Source organism: Moschus berezovskii, chromosome 6 (assembly GCF_049115385.1).
Source record: "Moschus berezovskii isolate FMDL1 chromosome 6, NW_MosBer_1.0, whole genome shotgun sequence".
In the NCBI taxonomy this organism is placed as follows: domain Eukaryota; kingdom Metazoa; phylum Chordata; class Mammalia; order Artiodactyla; family Moschidae; genus Moschus; species Moschus berezovskii.
This window is the reverse complement of record NC_142465.1, coordinates 84947700-84973982: the sequence shown is the minus strand read 5'-3', so window position 1 is coordinate 84973982 and position 26283 is coordinate 84947700. Positions and strand designations below refer to the sequence as shown.

The 26283-nt window shown below is 41.4% G+C and overlaps 1 protein-coding gene across 3 annotated transcripts in view; it reads left to right on the top strand.

Moving 5' to 3' along the window:
- The window catches only part of FAR2 (fatty acyl-CoA reductase 2), a 193375-nt gene that overhangs the window by 79705 nt on the left and 87387 nt on the right, over nt 1-26283 (top strand). Inside the window, exon 1 of one of the 3 annotated variants that reach the window (XM_055394127.2) lies at nt 18110-18276. The exons of the other annotated variants lie outside the window; for them this stretch is intronic. The gene's annotated coding sequence lies outside the window, so the exon portion shown is untranslated. Of the gene's footprint in view, nt 1-18109; nt 18277-26283 lie in introns of those variants that run through there. 3 annotated transcript variants of the gene reach the window in all.

The window sequence follows — 26283 nt, the reverse complement described above, 5'->3', positions numbered from 1 at the left end:
GTCTCGACCCAATGATCAATTCTCAACCCAGCGATCTCCTGCAGCTCCTGCATTGCAGGCAGATTCTTTACTGCTGAGCCACCGGGGGTGCCCATGGTACTCATTACAAATCAAGACAGTTTTAGAGCTAGAAGGGAGATCATCTGTGCATATTACAAATGAGCAAACTGAGCTCACTGAGGTTACAGGGCTAATTGGTCACAGAGCTGGGGCTAGAACCCAGGGCTAGTCTTTGACATTCAAGGTTAGTTTTTAATGGACTCTGGCCTTGGCAGTTCTTATTTAAAGGTCTCCTTCACTTTTTCACATTCTCTGTAAGATTTTCCTTGCTAATAGATGTCAGTTACAGAGTTAGATCAAGAGCAGAATTCTTTTGGGTTATACAGTGGAAAGCTTACACTAGTTTCTTACCATAAATTGAAAGCAATAGGAATCCTATGGGTAAGTATTTTTGATATGTAGGAAAGATTTTTAATTTACAGTAATCCTAAAGAATATCCCCTGGAGAAGGAAATGGCAACCCACTCCAGTACTCTTGCTTGGAAAATTCCAAGGACAGAGGAGCCTTGTAGGCTACAGTCCATGGGGTCGCAAAGAGTTGGAAACGACTGAGCAAATATTGGAATTGGAATCCTAAAGAGAGGTAGAGTTTCTTCTCATAAATGAGTTGCTATATTTCTCTATTCATCTAATGGATGACTTTGACATTAATTTGGAAAAATCTACAACTTGATCTTAAAGTCAAGGACTTTTACTAATTATCAGTACTTCCCTTAGGAAAATGGTGATTTACCTATTTAAAAAGTACGTAAACATTTATGACTAGTGTAAGTGCACAATTTTGTCTCCATGCACCAATGTTTCCTCTCTTTATCCTCTGTCCTATCTCCTAATTAGGATGTTTGGAGACTGATACATTTTGAAAGCAAGTGACTGTTTAAAATTAGAAAAATGCAAATATCCTAATTATTATTGTTTCCTTCTCTTCAAAATATATTTAAGCTGAGCTGAAATTTAAACTGCTATAAATACCCCTTCTATTTATTTTGGGGGGTTTCCAACTTATCAAGTTATTTTAAATATTTTGTTTCTACTGCATGATCTACTTCCAGTTTTCTCCTCTTTTTAGCCCTACTATTGTGCTGTATCTATGTCTAAGAAAGTTATGTCATTATTATTACCACTAATGTTAGAAAACGAGTTTGTTTTAGGATCGATGTGAATCAGTTCAGTTAAGTTCAGTCGCTCAGTCGTGTCCGACTCTTTATGACCCCATGAATCACAGCACGCCAGGCCTCCCTGTCCATCACCAACTCCCAGAGTTCACTCAACTCACGTCCATCGAGTCGATGATGCCATCCAGCCATCTCATTCTCTATTGTCCCCTTCTCCTCCCGCCCCCAATCCTTCCCAGCATCAGACTCTTTTCCAGTGAGTCAACTCGTCACATGAGGTGGCCAAAGTTATGGAGTTTCAGCTTTAGCATCAGTCCTTCCAATGAACACCCAGGATTGGTCTCCTCTAGAATGGACTGGTTGGATCTCCTTGCAGTCCAAGGGACTCTCAAGAGTCTTCTCCAGCACCACAGTTCAAAAGCATCAATTCTTTGGCTATCAGCTTTCTTCACAGTCCAACTCTCACATCCATACATGACCACGGGAAAAACCATAGCCTTGACTAGACGGACCTTGGTTGGCAAAGTAATGTCTCTGCTTTTTAATATACTATCAACGTTGGTCATAACTTTCCTTCCAAGGAGTAAACATCTTTTAATTTCCTGGCTGCAATCAGCATCTACAGTAATTTTGGAGCCCCCAAAAATAAAGTCTGACACTGTTTCCATTGTTTCCCCATCTATTTCCCATGAAGTGATGGGACCAGATGCCACGATCTTTGTTTTCTGAATGTTGAGCTTCAAGCCAACCTTTTCACTCTCCTCTTTCACTTTCATCAAGAGGCTTTTGAGTTCCTCTTCACTTTCTGCCATAAGGGTAGTGTCATCTGCCTATCTGAGGTTATTGATATTTCTCCCGGCAATCTTGATTCCAGCTTGTGCTTCTTCCAGCCCAGCGTTCCTCATGATGTACTCTGCATATAAGTTAAATAAGCAGGGTGACAATATACAACCTTGACGTACTCCTTTTCCTATTTGGAACCAGTCTGTTGTTCCATGTCCAGTTCTGACTGTTGCTTCCTGACCTGCATACAGGTTTCTCAAGAGGCAGGTCAGGTGGTCTGGGATTCCCATCTCTTTCAGAATGTTCCACAGTTTATTGTGATCCACAGAGTCAAAGGCTTTGGCATACTCAATGAAGCAGAAATAGATGTTTTTCTGGAACTCTCTTGCTTTCTCCATGATCCCGCGGATGTTGGCAATTTGATCTCTGGTTCCTCTGCCTTTTCTAAAACCTGCTTGAACATCTGGGAGTTCACGGTTCACATATTTCTGAAGCCTGGCTTGGAGAGTTTTGAGCATGACTTTACTATCATGGTGTACTCAATATTCCAGCAAATTTGGAAAACTCAGCAGTGGCCACAGGACTGGAAAAGGTCAGTCTTCATTCCAATCCCAAAGAAAGGCAATGCCAAAGAATGCTCAAACTACCACACAATTGCACTCATCTCACACGCTGGTAAGGTCATTCTCAAAATTCTCCAAGCTGGGCTTCAGCAATATGTAAACCGTGAACTCCCAGATATACAAGCAGGTTTTAGAAAAGGCAGAGGCACCAGAGATCAAATTGCCAACATCCACTGGATGATGGAGAAAGCAAGAGATTTCCAGAAAAACATCTACTTCTGCTTCATTGAGTATGCCAAAGCCTTTGACTGTGTGGATCACAATAAACTGTGGAAAATTCTGAAAGGGATCAGAATCCCAGACCACCTGACCTGCCTCTTGAGAAACCTGTATGCAGGTCAGGAAGCAACAGTTAGAACTGGACATGGAACAACAGACTGGTTCCAAATAGGAAAAGGAGTACATCAAGGCTGTATATTGTCACCTTGCTTATTTAACTTATATGCAGAATACATCATGAGGAACGCTGGGCTGGAAGAAGCACAAGCTGGAATCAAGATTGCTGGGAGAAATATCAATAACCTCAGATATGCAGACAACACAACCCTTATGGCAGAAAGTGAAGAGGAACTCAAAAGCCTCTTGATGAAAGTGAAAGAGGAGAGTGAAAAGGTTGGCTGGAAGCTCAACATTCAGAAAACAAAGATCATGGCATCTGGTCCCATCACTTCATGGGAAATAGATGGAAAAACAGTGGAAACAGTGTCAGACTTTGTTTTTTTGAGCTCCAAAATCACTGCAGATGGTGATTGCAGCCATGAAATTAAAAGACGCTTGCTCCTTGGAAGGAAAGTTATGACCAACCTTGATAGTATATTAAAAAGCAGAGACATTACTTTGCCAACCAAGGTCCGTCTAGTCAAGGCAATGGTTTTTCCCGTGGTCATGTATGGATGTGAGAGTTGGACTGTGAAGAAGGCTGATCACCGAAGAATCGATGCTTTTGAACTGTGGTGTTGGAGAAGACTCTTGAGAGTCCCTTATACTGCAAGGAGATCCAACCAGTCCATTCTAGAGGAGATCAACCCTGGATGTTCATTGGAGGGACTGATGCTAAAGCTGAAGCTGCAATACTTTGGCCACCTCATGCGACGAGTTGACTCACTGGAAAAGACTCTGATGCTGGGAAAGGTTGGCGGCGGGAGGAGAAGGGGACGATGGAGAATGAGATGGCTGGATGGCATCACCGACTCTGTGGACATGAGTTTGAGTGAACTCCGGGAGTTGGTGATGGACAGGGAGGCCTGGCGTGCTGTGATTCATGGGGTCGCGGAGAGTCGGACACGACTGAGCGACTGAACTGAACTGAACTGAACTGCCTTGGAAACGAACAGAAATCGTTCTGTCGTTTTTTTAGATTGGATCCAAGTACTGCATTTCAGACTCTTTTGTTGACCATGATGGCTACTCCATTTCTTCTAAGGGATTCCTGCCCACAGTAGTAGATATAATGGTCATCTGAGTTAAATTCACCCATTCCAGTCCATTTTAGTTCACTGATTCCTAGAATGTCAACGTTCACTCTTGTCATCTCCTGTTTGACCACTTCCAATTTGCCTTGATTCATGGACCTAACATTCCAGGTTCCTATGCAATATTGCTCTTTACAGCATCGGACCTTGTTTCTATCACCAGTCACATCCACAACTGGGTATTTGTTTTGCTTTGGCTCCATCCCTTCATTCTTTCTGGAGTTATTTCTCCACTGATCTCCAGTAGCATACTGGGCACCTACCGACCTGGGGAATTCCTCATTCAGTATCCTATCATTTTGCCTTTTGATACTGTTCATGGGCTTCTCAAGGCAAGTATACTGAAGTGGTTTGCCATTCCCTTTTCCAGTGAATCTCATTCTGTCAGACCTCTCCACATCTTGGGTGGCCCCACATGGCATGGCTTAGTTTCATTGAGTTAGACAGGGCTGTGGTCCATATGATCAGATCAACTAGTTTTCTGTGATTATGATTTCAGTGTGTCTGCCCTCTGATGCCCCCTCACAATACCTACCATCTTATTTGGGTTTCTCTTACCTTGGTCGTGGAATATCTCTTCACAGCTGCTCCAGCAAAGCAGAGCCGCTGTACCTTACCTTGGATGAGGGATATCTCCTCAAGGCTGCCCCTCCTGACCTTGAACATGGAGTAGCTCTTCTCGGTCCTCCTGTGCTCACGCAGCCACTGCCTCTTGGACATGGGACAGCTCCTCGGCCACCACCCTGACCTTGGGCGTGTGGTAGCTCCTCTTGGCCACGCTTCTGCACGTGGTCAGTTGCACCAAGCCGGCGTCTCTCACATCTGCGCCGCTGGAGCCGGCGTCTCTCGCTTAGTAATTATTATTTTAAATGGGATAAAAAAAACTAGAGATGATACTTAGGCAAGTATTTTAAGTTTTCTATGTTGGCTTTTATGACCAGCCCCCTCTTCACCTTTATCATCCAACTGTCATAAGAAAACGTGTCTCTGATCATCACAAGCTCTTTTAATCTTTGAGAATTTTTTCAGAAATGCCCTGTGTAGAGACTGAATCATAAGTCAACCATCAGTTCAGTTCAGTGGCTCAGGAGTGTCTAACTTTTTGTGATCCATGGACTGCAGCATACCAGGCCTCCCTGTCCATCACCAAGTCCCAGAGTTCAATCAGATTCATGTCCATTGAGTCGGTGAAGCCATCCAACCATTGTCCCCTTCTCCTCCTGCCTTCAATCTTCCTCAGCATCTGGGTCTTTTCCAATGAGGCAGTTCTTCTCATCAGGTGGCCAAGGTATTGGAGTTTTAGCTTCAACATCAGTCCTTGCAATGAATATTCAGGACTGATTTCCTTTAAGATGGACTGGTTGGATCTCCTTGCAGTCCAAGGGACTCTCAAGAGTCTTCTCCAACACCACAGTTCAAAAGCATCAATTCTTCAGCACTCTGCTTTCTTTATAATCCAACTCTCACATCCATACATGACCACTGGAAAAACCATAGTCTTGACTAGATGGACCTTTGTTGCCAAAGTAATGTCACTGCTTTTCAGTATGTTGTATAGGTAGGCCATAACTTTTCTTTCTTCCAAGTAGTAAGCGTCTTTTAATTTCATGGCTGCAGTCACAATCTTCAGTGATTTGGGAGCCCCGCAAAATAAAGTTTGTCACTCTTTCCACTGTTTCCCATGTATTTGCCAAAAGTGATGGGATTGGATGCCATGATCTTAGTTTTCTGAATGTTGAGTTTTAAGACTGCTTTTTCACTCCCCTTTCACTTTCATCAAGAGGCTCTTTAGTTCTTCTTCACTTTCTCCCATAAGAGTTGTATCATCTGCATATCTGAGGTTATTGATATTTCTCCCGGGAATCTTGATTCCAGCTTGTGCTTCTTCCAGCCCAGTGTTTCTCATGATGTATTCTTCATATAAGTTAAATAAGCAGGGTGACAATATACAGCCTTGACGTACTCCTTTCCCGATTTGGAACCAGTCTATTGTTCCATGTCCAGTTCTAACTGTTGCTTCCTGACCTGCATACAGATTTTGTAAGAGGCAGGTCAGGTGGTCTGGTATTCCCATCTCTTTTAAGAATTTTCCAGAGTTTGTTGTGATCCACACAGTCAAAGGATTTGGCATAGTCAATAAAGCAGAAATAGATGTTTTTCTGGAACTCTCACTTTATTGATGATCCATCAGATATTGGCAATTTGATCTCTGGTTCCTCTGCCTCTTCTAAATCCAGCTTGAAAATCTGGAAGTTCATGGTTCACGTATTGTTGAAGCCTGGCTTGGAGAATTTTGAGCATGACTTTACTAGCGTGTGAGATGAGTGCAATTGTGCGGTAATTTGAGCATTCTTTGGCATTGCCTTTCTTTGGGATTGGAATGAAAACTGAACTTTTCCAGTTCTGTGGCCACTGCTGAGTTTTCCAAATTTCCTGGCATATTGATTGCAGCATTTTCATAGCATCATCTCTCAGGATTTGAAATAGCTCAACTGGAATTCCATCACCTCCACTAGCTTTGTTCGTAGTGATGCTTCCTAAGGCCCACTTGACTTCACATTCCAGGATGTCTGACTCTAGGTCTGTGATCACACCATTGTGATTATCTGGGTCATGAAGGTCTTTTTTGTATAGTTTTTCTGTGTATTCTTGCCACCTCTTCTTAATATCTTCTGCTTCTGTTAGGTGCATATCATTTCTGTCCTTTATTGAGAGACTAGAGAGCTCTTCAAGAAAGTTAGAGATACCAAGGGAGCATTTCATGCAAAGATGGGCTCAGTAAAATAAAGAAGTCAACCAGAAAGAGGCATCCGATGCCAAACTGAAAACAGGCTTTGTTGCTAACCAAAATTTCTTGGGATTCTGGCCGGTTGACATCCACCTGAGAAGGTGTGTCGGTTGTACACCCAGAAAAACGAGCGGCAGGGACGGGGAGGCGATACGTCACAGTGACTGCGCTCGCCAAACACCTGGTCATCTGAGCTACTAGGACTGGGGAAGGGCACACAACGCAGGCCCAACTGAGTCTGCACCTTTGTGGAGTACCCAAGTACCAGAACCTGAGCAACTTTGACCTGGGAAGTGCACGCAACCCAGGGCCCACCTCAGACAGATCCTGGCAGAGCAGCCTACAGCCTAAGCAGTGTAGACAGGGAATGTACACACGCTGTGAGCCTGTGAGTGGGGGCAAACCCAGTGTGGCCGAGACACTTCGAGCACTCCCCACAGACGCCAGTGGTATTTGTTTGCAGCGTCCCTCCCTCCCCACAGCACAACTGAACAAGGGTGCCTAAAAAAGTGTCCACCACCGCCCCCTTGTGCCAGGGTGGAAATTAGGCACCGAAGAGACCAGCAAACAGAAGAAGATGAAACAGAGGGAACCACCTTGGAAGTGACAGATGGAGAAGTCTTGAGGCTACTGCAAGAATAAGACTGAAAACCAGAGGCAGAGGCTGAACTCCAAATCCTGAGAACACCAGAGAACGCCTGACTCCAGGGAACATTAATCGATAGGAGATCATCAAACGCCTCCATACCTACACTGAAACCAAGCACCACCCAAGAGTCAACAAGTTCCAGAGCAAGACATACCACACAAATTCTCCAGCAACACAGGAAAATAGCCCTGAGCTTCAATATAAAGGTTACCCTAAGTCACTCCAAAACTACTGACATCTCATAACTTATTACTGGACACTGCATTGCACTCCAGAGAGAATAAATCCAGCTCCACCCACCAAAACACTGACACAAGCTTCCCTAACCAGGGAGCCTTGACAAGTCACCCGTCCAACCCCACCCACAGCGAGGAAAGTCCACAATAAAGAGAACTCCACAAATTGCCAGAAGACGGAAACGTCATCCAAAACACAGCAATATAAGCAAGATGAAGAGGCAGAGAAATATCCAACAAGTAAAGGAACAGGATAAATACCCACCAATCCAATCAAAAGAGGAAGAGATAGGGAACCTATCTGATAAAAAATTCCAAATAATGATAGTGAAAATAATCCAAAATCTTGAAAACAAATTGGAGTTACAGATAAATAACCTGGAGACAAAGATTGAGAAGATGCAAGAAAGGTTTGACAAAGATCTAGAAGAAATGAAATAAGTCAGTATGCAATGAATAATGCAATAGATCAGATCAAAAACACTCTAGAGGGAACCAACAGTAGAATAATGGAGTCAGAAGATAGGATAAGCCAGTTAGAAGGTAAAATGGTTGAAATAAATGAAACAGAGAGGAAAAAAGAAAATCTAATTAAAAGAAATGGGTTCAATCTCCGAGACCTCTGGGACAATGTTAAACACCCCAACATTCGAATCATAGGAATCCCAGAAGAAGAAGACAAAAAGATAGACCATGAGAAAATACTTGAGGAGATAATAGTTGAAAACTTCCCTAAAATGGGGAAGGAAATCATCACCCAAGTCCAAGAAACTCAGAGAGTCCCAAACAGGATAAACCCAAGGTGAAATACCCCAAGACACATATTAATCAAATTAACAAAGATCAAACACAAAGAACAAATATTAAAAGCAGCAAGGGAAAAACAGCAAATAACACACAAGGGGATTCCCATAAGGATAACAGCTGATCTTTCAATAGAAACTCTTCAGGCCAGGAGGGAATGGCAAGACATACTTAAAGTGATGAAAGAAAATAACCTACAGCCCAGATTACTGTACCCAGCAAGGATCTCATTCAAATATGAAGGAGAAATCAAAAGCTTTACAAACAAGCAAAAGCTGAGAGAATTCAGCATCACCAAACCAGCTCTCCAACAAATGCTAAAGGACCTTCTCTAGACAGGAAACACAGAAAGGGTGTATAAACTCAAACCCCAAACAATAAAGTAAATGGCAATGGGATCATACTTATCAATAATTAAATTAAATGTAAATGGATTGAATGCCCCAAACAGAATACAAAAGCTGGCTGAATGGATACAAAAACAAGACCCCCATATATGTTGTCTACAAGAGACCCACCTCAAGATGAGGGACACATACAGACTGAAAGTGAAGGGCTGGAAAAAGATATTCCACGCAAATAGAGATCAAAAGAAAGCAGGAGTCGCAATACTCATATCCGATAAAATAGACTTTAATACAAAGGCTGTGAAAAGAGACAAAGAAGGACACTACATAATGATCAAAGGATCAATCCAAGAAGAAGATATAATAATTATAAACATATATGCACCCAATATAGGAGCACCACAGTATGTAAGACAAATGCTAACAAGTATGAAAGGGGAAATTAACAATAACACAATAATAGTGGGAGACTTTAATACCCCACTCACACCTATGTATAGATCAACTAAACAGAAAATTAACAAGGAAACACAAATGTTAAATGATACAATAGACCAATTAGACCTAGTAGATATCTGTAGGACATTTCACCCCAAAACAATGAATTTCACCTTTTTCTCAAGTGCACACGGAACCTTCTCCAGGATAGATCACATCCTGGGCCATGAATCTAGCCTTGGTAAATTAAAAAAATTGAAATCATTCCAAGCATCTTTTCTGACCACAGTGCAGTAAGATAAGATCTCAATTACAGGAGAAAAACTATTAAAAATTCCAACATATGGAGGCTGAACAATACACTGCTAAATAACCAACAAATCACAGAAGAAATCAAAAAAGAAATAAAAATATGCATAGAAACGAATGAAAGTGAAAACACAACAACCCAAAACCTGTGGGACACTGTAAAAGCTGTACTAAGGGGAAGGTTCATAGCAATACAGGCATACTTCAAGAAACAAGAAAAAAGTCAACTAAATAATCTAACTCTACACCTAAAGCAACTAGAAAAGGAAGAAATGAAGAATCCCAGGGTTAGTAGAAGGAGAGAAATCTTAAAAATTAGGGCAGAAATAAATGCAAAAGAAACAAAGGAGACTATAGCAAAAATAAACAAAGCCAAAAGCTGGTTCTTTGAGAGGGTAAATAAAATTGACAAACCACTAGCCAGACTCTTCAAGAAACAAAGGGAGAAAAACCAAATCAATAAAATTAGAAATGAAAACGGAGAGATCACAACAGACAACACAGAAATACAAAGGCTCATAAGAGACGACTATCAGCAATTATATGCCAATAAAATGGACAACTTGGAAGAAATGGACAAATTCTTCAGTTCAGTTCAGTTCAGTCGCTCAGTCGTGTCCAACTCTCCGCGACCCCAAAAAGTACGATTTTCCAAAACTGAACCAGGAAGAAATAGAAAATGTTAATAGACCCATCACAAGCATGAAAATTGAAACTGTAATCAGAAATCTTCCAGCAAACAAAAGCCCAGGTCCAGACGGCTTCACAGCTGAATTCTACCAAAAATTTAGAGAAGAGCTAACACCTATCCTACTCAAACTCTTCCAGAAAATTTCAGAGGAAGGTATACTTCCAAACTCATTCTATGAGGCCTGTATCACCCTAATACCAAAACCTGACAAAGATGCCACAAAAAAAGGAAACTACAGTCCAATATCACTGATGAACATAGATGCAAAAATCCTTAACAAAATTCTAGCAATCAGAATCCAACAACACATTAAATGATCATACATCATGACCAAGTGGGCTTTATCCCAGGGATGCAAGGATTCTGCAATATCTGCAAATTAATCAATGTAATACACCACATTTAACAAAATGAAAAATAAAAACCATATGATTATCTCAATAGATGCAGAGAAAGCCTTTGACAAAATTCAACATCCATTTATAGATTCAATGAAATCCCTATCAAGCTACCAACAGTATTTTTGACATAGCTAGAACAAATAATTTCAGTTTGTATGGAAATACAAAAAACCTTGAATAGCTAAAGCAATCTTGAGAAAGAAGAAGGGAACTGGGGGAATCAACCTGCCAGACTTCAGACTCTACTACAAAGCCACAGTCATCAAGACAGTATGGTACTGGCATAAAGACAGAAATATAAATCAATGGAACAAAATAGAAAGCCCAGAGAGAAATCCACACACCTACGGACACCTTATCTTTGACAAAGGAGGCAAGAATATAAAATGGAGAAAAGACAATTTCTTTAACAAGTGGTGCTGGGAAAACTGGTCAACCACTTGTAAAAGAATGAAACTAGAACAATCCTTAACACCATACAGAAAAATAAACTCAAAATGGATTAAAGATCTAAATGTAAGACCAGAAACTATAAAACTCCTAGAGGAAAACATAGGCTAAACACTCTCTGACATAAATCATAGCAAGATCCTCCATGACCCACCTCCCAGAATATTGGAAATAAAAGCAAAATTAAACAAATGGGACCTAATTAAAATTAAAAGTTTCTGCACAGCAAAGGAAACTATAAGCAAGGTGAAAAGACAGCCTTCAGAATTGGAGAAAATAATAGCAAATGAAGTAACTGACGAAGAATTAATCTCCAAAATATACAAGCAACTCCTGAAGCTCAATTCCAGAGAAATAAACGACCCAATCAAAAAATGGGCCAAAGAACTAAACAGAGATTTCTCCAAGAAGACATACAGATGGCTAACAAACACATGAAAAGATGCTCAACATCACTCATAATCAGACAAATGCAAATCAAAACCACAATGAGGTACCATTTTACACCAGTCAGAATAGTTGCTATGCAAAAGTCTACAAGCAATATATGCTGGAGAGGGTGTGAAGAAAAGGGAAACCTCTTACACTGTTGGTGGGAATGCAAACTGGTACAGCCACTATGGAGAACAGTATGGAGATTCCTTAAAAAACTGGAAATAGAACTGCCATACAACCCAGCAATCGCACTCCTGGGCTTACACACCAAGGAAACCAGAATTGAAAGAGACACATGTACTCCAATGTTCATCGCAGTACTGTTCGTAATAGCCAGGACACGGAAGCAACCTAGATGTCCATCTGCAGATGAATGGATAAGAAAGTTGTGCTACGTATACACAGTGGAGTATTATTACTCAGCAATTAAAAATAATACATTTGAATCAGTTCTAATGAAGTGGAGGAAATTGGAGCCCATTTCATGTGAAGTAAGCCAGAAAGAAAAACACCAATACAGTATACTAACACATATATATGGAATTTAGAAAGATGGTAACGATAACCCTGTATATGAGACAACTGATCTTCGAATGTATAGATATAAAGTTGTTTGTATTATTTATATACCTAATGCTTCTATGAATAATTCCCATTTTGAATATTGTTTATTTGCAAGATTTTTCTTGTTGATTATTGTTACCTGATGTTTCCCTTTTTAGAGAAGCTTTTTAAGGAAGCTTTGACTCACTGAGCCTCTCAATTTTATCTTTATTTTTATTGCATTAACACCTGGTATGTATTAGGTGCTTTCTGTTCTTTATGATTATTCTGTTTATCTTGCTAACTTCTTAAACTGGCTGTATACTTGTGTACTCATTGCTTTTCCTTTTTATGTAAAGTCTACTACAGTTAAGGCCTCAGTGGATAATGTTTTCCATATTCCCTAGGTTTTAAGACTTTGTATTTTTGTTATCTTTCTGTAATGATGTTGTTTTTAAATGCCATGTACTCAGTGAGTGATATAAACACATTGTATATTTCGGTTAATTAAAATAAAAAAACTCATATTAAAACTCAAATAATAATCCATTTGGGACAAAGATGAATTATGGTTTACCAACCCAGTCAAAGCCAGTGAGTCTGCTTAATGAGGCAGCTCCCATCACTTCAGTGCTCAGATGCCCTTGCACAGAGGCAAGCTTGTGTGGATGCACACCACTGGGTGTGCTCTCTAATCAAACCACAGCCAGGCTGGAGGTCATACATGGATACGATGGTTGGGCTGAGATGATGCATAAAGGCTCTTGACAAGTCTGGAAACCACTATATCGCTGGTGTGCAGCCCCCACTCACTGACAGATTCAGATAGCACAAACTCCTTTTCCAAGCTTTTCATCTTGAAAAAGGCAATTCAAAAAAAAAATAAAGTTAACCATACTAAAATTTCATTCCATTGTTCAGTTCATTTCAGTTGCTCAGTTGTATCCGACTCTTTGTGACCCCATGAACCACAGCACGCCAGGCCTCCCTGTCCATCACCAACTCCCAGAGTCCACCCAAACCCATGTCCTTTGAGTTGGTGTTGCCATCCAACCATCTCATCCTCTGTCATTCCCTTCTCCTCCTGCCCTCAATCTTTCCCAGTATCAGGGTCTTTTCAAACGAGTCAGCTCTTCGCATTAGATGGCCAAATATTGGAGTTTCAGCTTCAACATCAGTCCTACCAATGAACACCCAGGACTGATCTCCTTGAGGATGATTGTTAAGCAGAAGTTATCCTGATACTTGTTAAAAATGGCAAGGAAGACTTTATTCTATACTCTTGCGATAGTGGGAGAGGTTGAACTCAACTCCAAGTACAAACAGAAATGAGTAGGACTTTTTAGCTGGTGACAGGATGAGGGAGAGCATGGCAGATTACTAAGAGGAGCTCCTTAAGATATTTATGATATTAAGGTGGGGATGAGGAAAGGAACTTGGTTGGATACCAAGGTGGAGGAAGAGGAGCTTGATTGGATTTCTAGAGTGGGAAGGATTCTTAATAAACTGACTAAGGAGAGTTCTTTTCTACAAATGGATTCAGCAAGTCAAGGATGAGACATTATCAAGAAGAGGGCTCAAAAGAGCCTGACTAAAGTTTGGTCAAGAAGGGAGTCTTTGTGGCCATAACCTTTCTACATTTGGATTTACTCACTAATATGGATGGGAATACCAGACCACCAGACCTGCCTCTTGAGAAACCTATATGCAGGTCAGGAAGCAACAGTTAGAACTGGACATGGAACAACAGACTCGTTCCAAATAGGAAAAGGAGTACGTCAAGGCTGCATATTGTCACCCTGCTTATTTAACTTATATGCAGAGTACACCATGAGGAACACTGGGCTGGATGAAGCGCAAGCTGGAATCAAGATTGCCAGGAAAATATCATTAACCTCAGATATGCAGATGATACCACTCTATGGCAGGAAGTGAAGAGTAACTAAAAAGCCTCTTGATGAAAGTGAAAGAAGAGAGTGAAAAAGTTGGCTTAAAGCTCAATATTCAGAAATTCATTGCATCTGGTCTCATCTCATGGCAAATAGATGGGGAAACAGTGGAAACAGCAGCAGACTTTATTTTGGGGAGCTCCAAAATCACTGTAGATGGTGACTGCAGCCATGAAATTAAAAGACACTTACTCCTTGGCAGAAAAGTTATGACAAACCTAGATAGCATATTAAAAAGCAGAGATATTACTTTGCTGACAGAGGTCCATCTAGTCAAGGCTATGGTTTTTCCAGTGGTCATGTATGGATGTGAGAGTTGTGCTGTGAAGAAAGCTGAGTGCTGAAGAATTGATGCTTTTGAACTGTGGTGCTGGAGAAGACTCTTGAGAGTCCCTTGGACTGCAAGGAGATTGAACCAGTCCATCCTAAAGGAGATCAGTCCTTGGTGTTCATTGGAAGGACTGATGCTGAAGCTGAAACTCCAATACTTTGGCCACCTCATGTGAAGAGTTGACTCATTGGAAAAAACTGATGCTGGGAGGGATTGGGGGAGGAGGAGAAGGGGACCACAGAGGATGAGATGGCTGGATGGCATCACCAACTCGATGGACATGAGTTTGAGTGAACTCCGGGAGTTGCTGATGGACAGGGAGGCCTGGTGTACTGCAATTCATGGGGTCACAAAGAGTCAAACACGACTGAGCAACTGAATTGAACTGAATTGAACTGATGGATGATGATCTGACTGTGGCTCAGATTATCAGCTCATATTACAAAATTAAGGCTCAAATTAAAGAAAGCAGGGAAGCCCACTAGGCCATTCAGGTATGACCTAAATCAAATCTCTTATGATTAAACAGTAGAGGTGACAAATAGATTCAAGGGACTATATCTGATAGAGTGACTGAAGAACTGTGGATGGAGTTTCATAGCATTGTACAGGAGGTGGTGACCCAAACCGTCCCCAAGAAAAATAAATTCAAGAAGGCAAAGGGGTTGTTTGAGGAGGCCTTACAAATAGCTGTGAAAAGAAGACAAGCATAAGGCAAAGGAGAAAGGGAAAGATATACCCAACTGAATGCAGAGTTACAGAGAATAGCAAGGAGAGATAAGAAAGCCTTAAGTGAACAATGCAAAGAAATGAAGAAAAACAATAGAATGGAAAAGAGTAGAGATTTCTTTAAGAAATTTTTCTTTAAGAAAATTAGAACATTTCATGCAAAGATAGGCACAATGAAGGACAAAAATGGCAAGTACCTAACAGAAGCAGAAGAGATTAAGAAAAGGTGGCAAGAATACACAGAACTGTACAGAAAAGTCTTAATGACTCAAATAACCAATGGTGTGATCACTCACCTAGAGCCAATCATCCTGGAGTGTCAAGTCAAGTGGGCCTTAGGAAGTATCATTACTAACGAAGCTAGTGGATATGATGGAATTCCAACTGAGCCACTTCAAATCCTAAAAGATGATGCTTTGAAAGTGCTTCACTCATTATGCCAGAAAATTTGGAAAAACTCAGCAGTAGCCACAGGACTGAAAAAGTTCAGTTTTCATTCTAATCCCAAAGAAAGGCAATGCCAAAGAATGTTCAGATTGCACTCATTTCACATGCTAGCAAGATTATGCTCAAAATCCTTCAAGATAGTCTTTAACACTGCATGAACCAAGAACTTCCAGATGTACAAGCTGGATTTAGAAAAGGCAGAGGAACCAGAGATAAATTGCCACAATACACTGGATCATAGAAAAAGCAATGGAATTTCAAAATAACATCTACTTCATTGACTGTGCTAAAACCTTTGACTGTGTGGATCACAACAAACTGTGGAATATTCTTAATGACATGGAAATACCAGATCACATTGTCTGCCTCCTGAGAAACCTGTATGCAGGATAGAAAGCAACAGTTAGAACTAGACATGGAATAGGAATCTGGTTCCAAATCGGGAAAGGAGTACATCAAGGCTGTATATTTTCACCCTGCTTATTTAACTTATATACAGAGCACATCATGCGAAATGCCAGGCTGTCTGAATCACAAGCTGGAATCAAGACTGCAGGGAGAAAATATCAAAATCTCAGTTATCCAGATGATATCACCCTTATGACAAAAAAATGAAGAGAAGCTCGCAAAAGGAGAATGTGAAAAAGCTGGCTTAAAACTCAACATTCAAAAAACAAAGATCATGGTATTCGGTCCCATCACTTCATAACAAATAGATGGGGAAAATATGGAAACAGTGGCAGATTTTATTTTCTTGGGCTCCAAAATCAATGCGGATGGCCACTGCAGCCACAAAATTAAAAGACACTTGCTCCTTGGAAGAATAAGTATGACAAACCTAGACAGCATATTAAAAAGCAGAGATATCACTTTGCCAACAAAAGTCCTTATAGTCCAAGCTATGGTTTTTCTAGTAGTCATGTATGGATGTGAGAGTTGGACCATAACAGAGGCTGAGCACTGAAGAATTGATGCTTTCAAACTGTGGTACTGGAGAAGTCTCGAGAGTCCTTTGGACAGCAAGATCAAACCAGTCCATCCTGAAGGAAATCAACCCTGAATATTCATTGGAGGGACTGATGCTTGATGCTGAAGCTTCAGTACTTTGGCTACCTGATGTGAAGAGCCGACTCATTGGAAAAGACCCTGATGCTGGGAAAAACTTGAGGGCAAGAGGAGAAGGGAGTGACAGAGAATGAGATGTTTGGATGGTATCACTGACTCAGTGGATGTGAATTTTAGGAAATTCTGGGAGATAGTGAATGACAGGGAAGGCTGGTGTGCTGCAGTTCATAGGTCACAAAATGTCGGACTTGACTTAGCAACTGTCTTCAGAACAACAGTGGCCCAATTTGAGCTTCCCAGGTGGCACTCGTGGTAAAGAACCCACCTGTCAATACAGAAGACATAAGAGATGGGGGTTCGATCTCTGAGTCGAGAAGATCCCCTGGAGCAGGGCATGGCAACCCACTCCAGTATTCTTGCTGGAGAATCCCATAGACAGAGGAGCCTACTAGGCTGCAATCAATGCAGTCACAAAGAGTTGGACATGACTGAAGCGACTTAGCACATACACTCATGTGGCTCAATTTAGAATTCTAGAAATACTGTCCTAGTTCTATATCTGTGGAAGATAAGCTCTGTTATCATTTATAATCATGTTGTAGGTGAGTGGAATCAAGGTCTTTTTCAGCATGAAGTCTTTTAGCACAACTGTACCCACACTGATAAATAGTACCAAGTGAAATCCAGGAAATCCAATCAAACTCAGAGAGTGATGAGAATATTTGTAGTATTTGTATTGAACTATTTGCTAGGCACTACCCTGGATAATTTATGTAAATTAATCATGCAAATCCTTACTGCAATCTTCTGATGTTAGTACTATTATAATACTATCCTCATCCCAGGATTACAGGCGGAGAAACTAAAGCACGTAGCAGTTACAAAACATGTCCAAAGTTACTTAATTAAAATATGTCAGAGTTGCAATTGGAACCTAAATGACATAACTTTTGCTCCTAACCTCTGTCCATTCCTGCTTTTGTGAAATCTCTAGCCCTCCTTTTTCCCAAGCAAACACAGACAACTGGGAGTTGGGTGCAGGGGCAGTGGAAGGATATATTAATATGTTTGTGGAAGTCCATGTATTTTGGTGCATTCTTCACATTTAGAGCTCTTTCTCTCTACTACCTAGTGCAGTACTTTAGATAGCAGGTCACCAGTAATTTTGTTTTGTTGGATGAATGATGAGTGAATAAATAGCTACATGACATTCAGTTCCCGATCAACAGTGAGATAACCAAATTAATGTTTCTCAAACTCTGGCACACCGAGGAGGGCTGCAATGGCAATATTTTAGGACAAGAAAGCTTTATCTGCATTTCACAATACACAGGTGATTGCAGCAGTTCCTGGGAGCCCCACCCACAGAGCCCTCCTGTCAACTTGGGCTGAGCTGGACCTCCGTCACATGGATATAACAGTGCAATGAACCTTCCTCTCCTGAGCTTTTAGATCTCCACTGATGAGAAGCTGTTGGGTCATGGGATGCTGTGGATGCCCCTATCATTGCTTCTTAGACCTGATTTAAATTCTTCTGCTACATTTCCTGCTCTACTCTTACCTTCCCTTTTTGTCCAAGAGAAACCTGAAGCCTGAAAAAAAAGACAAAAGGTAAGAAGAAAACAAGAAATGAACAGAGTCCCAGGCATTGCTAAAGTTATTAGTAGGAGTGACAAGCTAAATGAGCCTTGGGGTGACAGACTGGTTCTTTTATTTCATTTTCACTTTTCCATGGTCTCCACTATAGCTCATCAGAACTCATTTATCCTAAGAAATCAATTACTTCCTGTGAAGTAAAATCAATAAATCTGAAATGTTCTAACTTGCTTAAAAATGAGTACTTGGTTCACCTGGGGCTGTGAAGTATAAACCAAATAATGGTTGTGAGTTATTTAAATGTTTGAATGAAGAAAACTTGCTTTTTGTTATGACTGCATGACATGAAATGCTGAACTTTTATGGAGGCCAGGGACCAATGGAGTTGGGTGGAGGTGGTTGTTGGTGATCTCTGAATTCAATTCTGCCCTACGTGTATGCATTACCAAGTGTCACTTCAGCATGTCTGGTGGAGGTTGATAGTCTAAGAGTTTTTATATGGGGTTCAAACATAGACTACAGTAGCAAGGAACTTGAGAGCTCCAGGGAAGAATATGATATTTCAAGTGCATTTGGTTATTTTATTGAATTTGCCTGGAAAAATCAATTTAAAACTTTAATTTGCATACTCAGAGCAGAGGTTAATCATTCCATCTCATGCCTGACAATAGATCTGTGTGTGTTTGTGTGTATGTGTGTGTGTTTTCATTAAATAAGCAACTTTAAAGTGTTCAAAAGGCAGCTTGTTGTATTTCATTTGGCATGGGGGAATTGGACTGGGACATTCATTCTATAAATATTTTGCCAACAATTTTGCTTCACCTGGCTTCTCCATGGGACATGTTCTAAGTGTATAAATACCAAAGTAATGATTTGTTAGACTTAGACAGTGTTTTAAAAAGATATTAATAGCAGATTTAAATTGCAAAGTGAAATTAGTACAATAGTATGAAAGACCTATGATTGTATAGACTAACTAAAAGGTCACACTCTGTGCTTAATTGATTCATGTTCTTTTGTGAAGTAAATGGATACAAAAGTAATGCTAATTGTAGTCAGTTAACTTTGTAAATAAGAAAACACTTTAAGACTAGTTGCTTATCCTCTCTGAGCCTCAGTTTTCTCATTTGTAATAATCATGCTTGCCTCAAATGGTTGTTGTAGGAATAAGTAGGATAATACACATGGAACCCTTATCAGAAGGCTTAGCACAGAAGGTCTTTTATTGTTATTGCTGTTGTAAGTCAAAGTTCAGGGCTGTAGGACAGCTCCAGTTATGTTTTACTCTAAACAATTAGCATAAATTTTTCCCAGTGGGAAAATTTAATGGAGGGACTCTTTGGACTACTCTATAATAACAGTGTCAGTGAGAACTTATATAGGACTCTGGCCTTTCTGTCTAATAGGAATGTAGAACAAAGGCTGATGTGGAAATTTTAAGATAAGCAGCAAGAGTTAAGGAAGCAATCATGCTCTCCCTGGAGTGGGGCCACCACAGCTTTGCTCAGCAGTTGTCACCTTGAGTGAACTCAAGGCCTCAGCTTGAGTGAACTCCAAAAATAATTCCAGTTTCCCTTATTTTCAAACTGAACAACTTATAGGGGTGAAGATGCACACTCTTTACCCTGAGCATATGTATTTAAGGGCCTCTTACTAGTTTTGTGCAGAAGGAAACAAACTCTGGAGACAGAATTCCTGGGATCAAATTCCTGTTCTTGTCTTGCCATCAGACTGGCATAGATTACTTAAGCTCCCTGAGAGGAGAGGCTTTATTAGTCACCTCATGTAGTTATTGTAAGGATTGCATAAAATAATTGCATGCCTTGTGGCACATTTTCTGCAACTGTTGTGCATGCTAAGTCACTTCAGTCATGTTCTACTGTTTGCAACTTTATGGACTGTAGCCTTCCAAGTTCCTCTGTCCATGGGATTCTCTAATCTAGCATACTGGAGTACTAGTCTCAATAAATGTTAGTGACCCGTTTATTCCTTTGGTTCGATGATATTTTCACTGAGAAGTGTTAAAAGAGAAACTGAGGCATATTAAGACTTTCAATAATTTGAGTGAAAATCAATTAGAATGAGGCAGCACCAAAGCATAAGAGATTAGAAACCTTCTGTTAATGGAGGTTGGAGAAAAGACTTTGACAGAGAAGAGGTGGAAGCGAAGCAAGAATGTTATTTGATTGGCTGAGCTTATGCAATTGCATTATTGGAGAAAGCCTATTTGACTGTGATTGGTTGCCCTTGTGTGTATGTGCTAAGTCATGTCAGTCCTGTTGGACTCTGTGCGACCCCATGGACTGTAGCCCACCAGGCTCCTCTGTTCATAGAATTCTCCAGGCAAGAATACTGGAGTGGGTTGCCATTCCCTTCTTTAGGGATCTTCCCTACCCTGGGATCGAACCTACATCTCTTATGTTTCCTGCACTGGCAGGTGGGTTCTTTACCACTAGCTCCATTTGGGAAGCCCATGATTGTCCTTCAGTTCAGTTCAGTTCAGTTCAGTCGCTCAGTCGTGTCCGACTCTCCGCAACCCCATGAATCACAGCACGCCAGGCCTCCCTGTCCATCACCAACTCCCGGAGTACACTCAAACTCACGTCCACAGAGTTGGTGATGCCATCCAGCCATCTCATTCTTCGTCGTCCCCTTCTCCTCCCGCCCCCAACCTTTCCCAGCATCAGAGTCTTTTCCAGTGAGTCAACTCGTCGCATGAGGTGGCCAAAGTATTGCAGTTTCAGCTTTAGCATCAGTCCCTCCAATGAACATCCAGGATTGATCTCCTTTAGAATGGACTGGTTGGATCTCCTTGCAGTATAAGGGACTCTCAAGAGTCTTCTCCAACACCACAGTTCAAAAGCATCGATTCTTCGGCGATCAGCCTTCTTCACAGTCCAACTCTCACATCCATACATGACCACGGGAAAAACCATTGCCTTGACTAGACGGACCTTGGTTGGCAAAGTAATGTCTCTGCTTTTTAATATACTATCAAGGTTGGTCATAACTTTCCTTCCAAGGAGCAAGCGTCTTTTAATTTCATGGCTGCAATCAGCATCTGCAGTGATTTTGGAGCCCAAAAAAACAAAGTCTGACACTGTTTCCACTGTTTTTCCATCTATTTCCCATGAAGTGATGGGACCAGATGCCATGATCTTTGTTTTCTGAATGTTGAGCTTCAAACCAACCTTTTCACTCTCCTCTTTCACTTTCATCAAGAGGCTTTTGAGTTCCTCTTCACTTTCTGCCATAAGGGTAGTGTCATCTGCATATCTGAGGTTATTGATATTTCTCCCAGCAATCTTGATTCCAGCTTCTGCTTCTTCCAGCCCAGCGTTCCTCATGATGTACTCTGCATATAAGTTAAATAAGCAAGGTGACAATATACAACCTTGACATACTCCTTTTCCTATTTGGAACCAGTCTGTTGTTCCATGTCCAGTTCTAACTGTTGCTTGCTGACCTGCATACAGGTTTCTCAAGAGGCAGGTCAGGTGGTCTGGGATTCCCATCTCTTTCAGAATTTTCCACAGTTTATTGTGATCCACACAGTCAAAGGCTTTGGCATAGTCAATGAAGCAGAAATAGATGTTTTTCTGAAACTCTCTTGCTTTCTCCATGATCCAGCAGATGTTGGCAATTTGATCTCCGGTGCCTCTGCCTTTTCTAAAACCTGCTTGAACATCTGGGAGTTCACGGTTTACATATTGCTGAAGCCTGGCTTGGAGAATTTTCAGCATGACTTTGCTAGCGTGTGAGATGAGGGCAATTGTCCGGTAGTTTGAGCATTCTTTGGCATTGCCTTTCTTTGGGATTGGAATGAAGACTGACCTTTTCCAGTCCTGTGGCCACTGCTGAGTTTTCCAAATCTGCTGGCATATTGAGTGCAGCACTTTCACAGCATCATCTTTCAAGACTTGAAATAGCTCAACTGGAATTCCATCACCTCCACTGGCTTTGTTAGTAGTGATACTTTCTAAGGCCCACTTGACTTCACATTCCAAGATGTCTGGCTCTAGGTCAGTGATCACGTTATCGTGACTATCTTGGTCATGAAGATCTTTTTTGTACAGTTCTTCTGTGTATTCTTGCCACCTCTTCTTAATATCTTCTGCTTCTGTTAGGTCCATACCATTTCTGTCCTTTATCGAGCCCATCTTTGCATGAAATGTTCCCTTGGAATCTCTAATTTTCTTGAAGAGGTCTCTTGTTTTTCCTATTCTGTTGTTTTCCTCTATTTCTTTGCATTGATCACTGAGGAAGCCTTTCTTATCTCTCCTTGCTATTCTTTGGAACTCTGCATTCAGATGCTTATATCTTTCCTTTTCTCCTTTGCTTTTCACCTCTCTTATTTTCACAGCTATTTGTAAGGCCTCCTCAGACAGCCATTTCGCTCTTTTGCATTTCTTTTCCATGGGGATGGTCTTGGTCCCTGTCTCCTGTACAATGTCACGAACCTCCGTCCAGAGTTCATCATGCACTCTATCAATCAGATCTAGTCCCTTAAATCTATTTCTCACTTTCACTGTATAATCATAAGGGATTTGATTGAGGTCATATCTGAATGGTCTAGTGGTTTTCCCTACTTTCTTCAATTTAAGTCTGAACTTCCCAATAAGGAGTTCATGATCTGAGCCACAGTCAGCTCCTGGTCTTGTTTTCGCTAACTGTATACAGCTTCTCCATCTTTGGTTGCAAAGAATATAATCAATCTGATTTCGGTGTTGACCATCTGGTGATGTCCATGTGTAGAGTCTTCTCTTGTGTTGTTGGAAGAGGGTGTTTGCTATGACCAGTGCATTCTCTTGACAAAACTCTATTAGCCATTGCCCTGCTTCATTCCGTGCTCCAAGGCCAAATTTGCCAGTTACTCCAGGTGTTTCTTGACTTCCTACTTTTGCATTCCAGTCCCCTATAATGAAAAGGACATCTCTTTTGGGTGTTAGTTCTAAAAGGTCTTGTAGGTCTTCATAGAACCGATTAACTTTGGCTTCTTCAGCATTACTGGTTGGGGCATAGGCCTGGATTACTGTAATATTGAATGGTTTGCCTTGGAAACGAACAGAAATCATCCTGTCACTTTTAAGATTGCATCCAAGTACTGCATTTCGGACTCTTTTGTTGACCATGATGGCTACTCCATTTCTTCTAAGGGATTCCTGCCCACAGTAGTAGATATAATGGTCATCCGAGTTAAATTCACCTATTCCAGTCCATTTTAATTCACTGATTCCTAGAATGTCGACGTTCACTCTTGCCATCTCCCGTTTGACCACTTCCAATTTGCCTTGATTCATGGACCTAACATTCCAGGTTCCTATGCAATATTGCTCTTTACAGCACCGGACCTTGCTTCTATCACTGGTCACATCCACAACTGGGTATTGGTTTTGCTTTTGCTCCATCCCTTTATTCCTTCTATAGTTATTTCTCCACTGAGCTCCAGTAGCATACTGGGCACCTACCGACCTGGGGAATTCCTCATTCAGTATCCTATCATTTTGCCCTTTGTTACTGTTCATGGGGTTCTCAAGGTAAGTATACTGAAGTGGCTTGCCATTCCCTTCTCCAGTGGACCACATTCGGCTGTGGTCCATGTGATCAGATCGGCTAGTTTCCTGTGATTATGATTTCAGTTTGTCTGCCCTCTGGTGCCCCCTAGCAATACCTACCGTCTTATTTGGGTTTCTCTTACCTTGGTCGTGGAAAATCTCTTCACAGCCGCTCCAGCAAAGTGCAGCCGCTGTACCTTACCTTGGACGAGGGGTATCTCCTCAAGGCCGCCCCTCCTGACCTTGAACGTGGAGTAGCTCCTCTCGGCCCTCCTGCGCCCACGTAGCCACCGCCTGTTGGACGTGGGGTAGCTCCTCACGGCCGCGCCTCTTTGCGTGGTTCGTTGCGCCGGACCGGCGTCTCTCGCGTCGCGTCTGCGCCGCCGGGGCCGGCGTCTCTCTCTGATTGTCCTTCTGTTCTGTTCTGTTCAGTCGCACCATCGTGTCTGACTCTTTGCGGCCCCGTGGACTGTAGCCTACCAGGCTTCTCCATCCATGGGATTCTCCAGGCAAGAATACTGGAGTGGGTTACCATTTCCTTCTCCAGGGGATCTTCCCGACCCAGGGGTCGAACCCAGGTCTCCCGCATTGGAGGCAGACGCTTTAACCTCTGAGCCACCAGGGAAGCCCCCTTAGGTTTTGCTTTTTAAATAATTAATTAATAAGGCTGTGGTGGATCTTAGTTGTGGCATGAGAGACCTAGTTCCGTAACCAAGGATCAACCCAGGTCCCCTGTATTGGGAGCAAAGTCTTAGCCACTGGATCACCAGAGAAGTCCCAGTTTTGTTTTGTTTTAACTTGGAGGCTAAAGTTCAGTTCAGTTCAGTTCAGTTCAGTCGCTCAGTCGTGTCCGACTCTCCGCGACCCCATGAATCACAGCACGCCAGGCCTCCCTGTCCATCACCAACTCCCGGAGTTCACTCAAACTCATGTCCACAGAGTCGGTGATGCCATCCAGCCATCTCATTCTCCGTCGTCCCCTTCTCCTCCCACCCCCAACCTTTCCCAGCATCAGAGTCTTTTCCAGTGAGTCAACTCGTCGCATGAGGTGGCCAAAGTATTGGAGTTTCAGCTTTAGCATCAGTCCCTCCAATTTGCAGCCATGAAATTAAAAGACGCTTGCTCCTTGGAAGGAAAGTTATAACCAACCTTGATAGTATATTAAAAAGCAGAGACATTACTTTGCCAACCAAGGTCCGTCTAGTCAAGGCAATGGTTTTTCCCGTGGTCATGTATGGATGTGAGAGCTGGACTGTGAAGAAGGCTGACCGCCGAAGAATCGATGCTTTTGAACTGTGGTGTTGGAGAAGACTCTTGAGAGTCCCTTATACTGCAAGGAGATCCAACCAGTCCATTCTAGAGGAGATCAATCCTGGAGGCTAAAGTTACAGACTAAAATTACAGGCTAAAGTTTTGATTTGCTTATGCAGGTTACTAAACCATTAAAGCCACCTCAGTCTAATGGCCTCCTTGTTTAGTAAATTTAGCAGGTATTAAGAGATACTTCTGATTTTATTGTGTGGTTTCCTCTATGAGTTTTGACTCAAGAGTAAAGGAATTTGGAGAAAGGGGAATTAGACATCCTATTCTCAAAACCCATAGACAACTCTGTACTTGCTTCATGTATTATTTATAAAGACATTCAGTAATTGTCTTCAGGATTTAAATGGTGGCTCTTTTCACTTCTAATAGTGAAGGTTTGGAAAGTACCAAAACAAGGTCTTTTTTACTAAAGTTGCTGTAAGGTGTTTATTAGCAAAAGTTCATATGCAAATATTGCTCCAGGAAAAGATTTAAACTTTTCCAAATTATTTTGGGAACACAAGTGGTGATTTTTTTCTGAAATGAAATTCTAATACATTCAACATCATTTAGATTTTGTTGGGCTTCCCTGGTGGCTAAGTGGTAAAGAATCCTCCTGCCAGTGCAAGAGACACATGTTCTGTCTCTGGGTCGGGAAGATCCCCTGGAGAAGGAAATGGCAACCCATTCCAGTATTGTTCCCTGGGAAACCCCATAGAGAGAGGAACCTGGTGGGCTACAGTTCATGAAGTCACAAAAGAGTCGGACGTGACTCACCAACTAAACAACAGCAAATTGTGGAATAAACATTTATTTTCTGCCTATCTTGTCAGAGAGTTTGGACAGATATCTAATTTTCACATTATTTTCATTTCACTTTGAAATCACTTTAGTCTTAGTTGCATTCTGGTTTTTAGCCAGTGTGTGGACCCTCTAAATTCTTCTAAACAGATATTTTGAATAATAATACAGAGAACTACTAAATTATTTTAGAGGAAAAATGGTTAAATTTGGGAAGATGGGAGAGGTAACTTTGCAGAGCTCCATAGAAAACCATGATGAAGTGGTTTATTTGAAAGAACATGATGCTGACTTATTTTTGAAAACTTAGTTTTCTTAGATCTTTAGAAAGTAAGATTAGAAAATAAAATTTAAAGTAAATACC